We start from the raw sequence: 6,000 nt of genomic DNA, 5'->3' as shown, positions 1-6,000 counted from the left end.
TGTCTATGCATAAGGTCTTAAGTAATCAGATAACTGGGCAAGCTACCACCAGTCCCAACTCCTGTCTCTTGGAAGCCTCGTCAAGCTTCTAGTTAAGTATCTTGTAAGCTTCAAAGCATTTTTTTAAGGTTTATTTATTGTTGAGAGAGAGTACTAAAGGGGGAAGGCCAGAGAGAGAGGGGGACAGAGGATCCTGAGCAGGCTCCGCTCTGACAGCAGAGAGCCCAATGCAGGGCTCAAATTCAGGAACGTGAGATCATGACCTGAGCAGAAGTTGGACGCTCAACTCACTGAGTCACCCAGGCGCCCCTACGCTCCAAAGCATTTTGAAAAAATCAAGAGCATTCAAAGCTGACTGGAGTCCCTACTAAGAATTACAAATAGCTCATTGGCAAAAGCCCCCTCTCCCCTTACCAGTACAATTTTTGTCTTATATTTACAACTTTTTACCATATTATATATTTTTCCTATTTATCTTGTTTATTGTCTGTTTTCCCTCACTAGAATATAAGCTTCCCAAAGGCAGGAGTTTTCGTCTGTTTTGTTCTTGCTCCAACCCTAGATGGCTGAGAACAGTGTAGATACCTAGTAGATATTCAATAAATACTTACTGAATGAGTGAAAAATTACCGGTCCTTTGTCTTTCCTTTACTTAATATGAACTGTAATTTAGGCATGTTTTCTGGCTGAATTATATAAATAGTTGTGGCCTTTCTCTGAAACTAAAATGCTTTATAACATATCAGCTCAAAAACTTATTTCCAGGGGTGCCCAGGTGGCTCAGTCGGTTAAGCGTCTGACTCTTGATTTCAGCTCAGGTCATGATCCCATGGTTGTGGGATCAAGCCATGTGCTGGGCACAGAATCTGCTTGGGATTTTCTCTGTCCCCCTCTCTGCTCCTCCCCCTCTCAAAATAAGTAAACTTAAAAACTTATTTTCAGCACATCAGGACAACATCACTAATAGTACTTTGATTTTAGCTGCCTTCTGAGAAAACTAGTTTATAAGTCCAGCTCTAAAATAACTTTCATAGGGGCACCTGGGTGGCTCAGTCAGTTAAGTGTCTGACTTCGGCTCAGGTCATGATCTTGCAGTTTGTGAGTTCAAGCCCCATGTCAGGCTCTATGCTGACAGGTCAGAGCCTGGAGCCTGCTTCAGATTCTGTGTCTCCCTCTCCCTCTGCTCCTCCCCTGCTCATGCTCTGACTCTCTCTGTCTTTCAATAATAAATAAACATTAAAAAAAAATTAAATAACTTTCATATATTTAAAAAATGAAAGAGCTGAAGAATATTAGGATCAAGACAAACTGGACTGAATCCAAACAGGTAAACTTAAAAATGCTTCTGAGTTTTGTCCCCAGTAGGGTGGAATCTTCAGAAAAGCCATCCTGAGATACTGACTCTATGGATATTAAACAAGTTAGGACTCTCCTTAAAAATTCTGGAGATGCCATGACTTGCAAAGTACACAGTAAAAAAGGCTCATGAACAATGAATGATAAAAAAAAGAAGTGAAAGGAGAATATGCGCTAAAGAGTCAGAACTCCCCTGAAACAACACTAGAGGTGGTTGCTTGTTTCGTTTGTTTGTTTTTAACTTTCCAGAAATCATGGTCCATTTATATGACTTTCCTACAACTACAAAAATATTTTAAAAGATAGTGCTATCTCGGGGGAAAAAAAAACCAAAACAACCAAGAAAGCAAAAGCATATCAAAAAACATGACTAAGAACTTCTGACATGACAGTATGGTTTCACTTTCTTTTCTTTTCTTTTTTTTCTTTTTAGCCATTATTTCCAAATACCTTTCTGTGTTATGGCCTATTGATTGCCATAATTCCAATAGGTTTAAAGAATGGAAACAACTTCATTGACAGAATTGCTGAATACCTACAATTAAAGCACTGATGTTTAAGACCTGTTCACTTCTGGCCTACAAAATTTACAGGTCAGACCATCAACTTCCACAGGCCACTGATTCTACCAGGACCTGGGCTTCTACCCAAGGTAAAGCAAGTGTATAATAAGAATCCTTTGGAAATCGTGAAGCCAGAATATTCCACCATGTTTATCATGCTTGTCACCGTCTTTAGTCACTGTTCAAAATATAAGCACTTTTTGTCATGCCTTTTTGTGCTGCTTTTACTTTTGCTTCCTTTTCCCGTTCTTTACCTGCCACTGATAGAAAGTGTCTATGGGGCATTAGAGAGCAGATGCACATCTCCCAAGATCTCCTTCAGTTCACTTCATACATTCTTGGAATGGATAAGGGACATTTTTTCAACCAGCGAGACTCCTAAGTCCCTTTGTTATAGACATTCTGCAGCTACCACTGCTTTTACTCTTCCTCTACAAATCTTTCCCCTCTGCTTCCTGAGCTTTTCCGTGATAAACAGATTTCTCCCCTACATCCTTAACCTATTCACTGAGCACTTTCACCTGGCTCTCTCCTGAGCACTCATAACTGAATTCTAGCTCTTCCATGAGCACATTGCTTCCCATTTTCATTTGGGAGGCTGCTCATTCTGCAGTAGGCAATGTATCTGGAAGTCACAAATTAGGATTTCTATTCACTTCGATTTCCCCTTTTTTTGGTAAGAATCTTTGATCCCTTGGGACTCTAGTCATTTGTGACCCCCTCTCTAGATCTGCTTTTTTTTTTTTCTTGCCCTCCTGTTTGGATGCATAAGTAAATCAGACTAACTATTGTTGGTCTCCTAGCATATGAGTTGGCAAACTTTTTCTATAAAGGATCAAAGAGCAAATATTTTTGTTTTTGTGGGCCATATTGTCTCTGTCATAACTCTTCACTTCTGCCATTTTAGTGCAAAGGTAGCCATAGACAACAGTTAACAAATGGGCATGGCTGTGTTCCAATAAAACTTAATTTACAAAAACAGGCATCAGGGTAGATTTGGCCGAGGGGCTGTAGTATGCTAACTGCTGTCCAAGTATGTGCTGTTCACTATGACAGAGGCTTTGCATATATTATCTCAGGGGAAACTACAATGACAATTTCCCTATAGGGGGGGAGTAGTAGACAATGAAGGTTGAGTACCTAGCTTAGGGACTGGATTGATAGGGGCGCTTGGGTGGCTTAGTCGGTTAAGCATCTGACTTTGGCTCAGATCATGATCTCATGGTCTAGTCTGTGAGTTCCAACCCCAGGTCTGGCTCTGTGCTGACAGCTCAGAGCCTGGAGCCTGCTTTGGATTCTGTGTCTCCCTCTCTCTCTGCCCCTCCCCTGCTCATGCTCTGTCTCTCTCTGTCTCAAAAATAAATAAACATTTAAAAAAAAATAAAGAAGGTGCTTGATGAATGGTTGCTTCATACGATAATAATTAATCTTAAATGACTCTGCAAGATAAATATTTTATGCATGAGGAAAGAGGCTCAGGGACATTAAATAACTTGCTCATGGAGTAAGCAAGCATCCAAAAGTCTGTCTGCTCTACTCTTCCCCAATGACTATAATTGGCCTCAATTTGATTTAACTGTAGAAATCTAGGTGAAATGAGTAGTTAAGTCCCAGAAATGGAGTTTAGGGGAGTAGTGGGAATAGATTCAAATTTTCTGCAAAAACCTGCCTTCTCCTTTTAGTTTTCTAATTAATGATCCTCATTAAGAGCTATTAGCACATCAAAAGAGTATTAAAATGACAATTAACCTTAGTGACTAAAGTAAACACAAATACAATTTTCCCTTTGATAAGCTCAAAAGAAAATGCTCTAATAATTCTTAATGAAGGCAGCAGGCAGCAGTAAATAAATCATTAGGTTGAGAATTAACATGCCATTCCAATCTGTTAAGACAGGGTCTGCTAACTTGCTGTTGTTCTCTTTTTAGGCATTGTCAGCTAATGACTACTGCTACCATAGAGTTATGCACAACCATTTTTAATGCTCTGGACCCACTCAAAGAACTTTCTTACTTAGACTGCACAGGGAAGAAATAGGATAAGAGTCCCAGAGGCATATGCAGGATCAGAGAGATGGAGGTAGCCAGGTGGGGTTTATCTGGACTAGGGTTTCAGTAAAACCATGAATGGAACAATGACCATAAACATGAAGGCTGAAAATTGGTGATGAGAACAGACGCCTTAAGGGCTGTTAAATTATTTGATTGATTCACCAACAATATTTATGGATTATTACTGCCTTTCTCGCCTGGGATACATTAGTGAATAAAATAAAGTTCCTGTCCTATGGAACTTATATGCTGATATGATAGTAAACACATAAATATCCAGTAAATGTCAGTGACCAGAGTATGGGGAAAACGTAAAACAGGGCAAGATGATATAATGTGACTGTTGTTTTAAATAGGGTAGGCAGGGAACACTGAATTAGCAAATGCTAACCATTGTTCCTACCAGAAATATTTTCCTGAGAGACTTTGCTCACATTTGCTTCAACCAATCAACATATAACCTCATTTTATGTGTGTTTCTGTTTAAAGAAACCTTATTTAATATATATCATTGATTTATTAACATTGAACTTGTGGTCAAAAGCACTGTAAGTCATGCCTGAATACAGCTTATCTAACACATATTTTCTCTGTAAGGTGATGGTTTTACCTCTGCCCAGTCCCTCCCAAAGCTTTCCCTTCTATACCATTACTGTCTTTCTGGGTGTTGAGTCCCTCTGACCTGATCCTGGAAAACTAAAAAAAGCTGTTGTTTACATGCACAATGTGGTTAGGTGTTCAAATCTCAGGATACAGGCTTATATTCTTTTAGTCAAGAGTCACAGGGGTGCTTGGGTGGTTCAGTTAGATGTCCGGCTCTTAATTTCAGCCCAGGTCTAGATCTCAAGGTTGTGAGTTCAGGCCCTTAAAAAAAAAAAAAAAGAGTCACGGCTATATGCAGGCTGATGCCAATGGAAAGACCACATGCCTCAATGGTCAGACACACAGCTGAGGTGACTGCTTCATTTGATGTCACATAACTGCCTGTTGTGTACCACTAAATGGCAACCAATGGTCTGTAGGCAATGGTCCTTTTGTGGCTCGCCCAGTACTGGCCTCTGAGAGTGCTGGACAGTTCTCCCAATGCTGATGCCAGCTCCATTTCTTCTCTATTTTGCCAAATGACGTCTTCCCTAACCCCTAGTTCAAGCGATCCATCTTTGGATCTGGGGGTTGAAGAGGACATCATTTGGCAAGATAGATAGATTGTGGTGCCATATAATGAAATGAGGTAGCTTAAAAAGGAATATTTGGGGGGAGATGCCATGCAGGGAGGGAAATAAGAGTTGTGCTTTGAACATGTAAAATGTTAGATATCATTTAGACACTGGAGGTAGTTTGATGGCTAAGTACATAGCTCAGAGAAATTGGGCTAGAGAACTAGAGTTGGGAGAACAACAAAAAGAGGTTGAAATTATTCTGGTTTAGTGATAGCTTCTAGTATTCAGGTCATTTTCTCCTTTTCTGTGTGAAAGGAGCCATGAAAGTAGGGGGAAATTTGAGTAGGTGTTAAAGGGTATCAGCATCAGATCCCAATTATTTTTTTTTGCCAGGGCATGTAAAACAATACTGTGCTTATTAAACTCACATTAAATATAAGCTAGAAATTGGCTATTAATTTTGAGATTTTTTAGGCAGTCTCTGATTATTATGTATTATGGGGTCTTTGATCTGAATAGTGAAACATCCTTAACAATTTTTTTTTAAGTTTGTTTTGAGAGAGAGAACAAGCAGGGGAGGGGCAGAGAGATAGAGAGAGAGAGAATCCCAAGCAGGCTCTGCACTGTCAGCACAGAGCCAATGCAGGGCTCAAACTCGCGAAACCGCGAGATCATGACCTGAGAGGAAATCAAGAGTCGAATGCTGAACAGACTGATCCACCCAGGTGCCCCTGAATAGTGAAACATCTTTAAGTGGGCAAATTTCAAAGGAAAGAGTCCCTACCCTATATTATCTGAATCATGGAGGAATCTGGGTAGCAACATTCTAGTTTACCAATCAGAGGTGTAATGCAAACTCAAATCCTCCAG

The sequence above is a fragment of the Prionailurus viverrinus genome, chromosome D4 (assembly GCF_022837055.1).
Source record: "Prionailurus viverrinus isolate Anna chromosome D4, UM_Priviv_1.0, whole genome shotgun sequence".
Lineage (NCBI taxonomy): Eukaryota > Metazoa > Chordata > Mammalia > Carnivora > Felidae > Prionailurus > Prionailurus viverrinus.
This window is presented reverse-complemented; position numbering follows the sequence as displayed.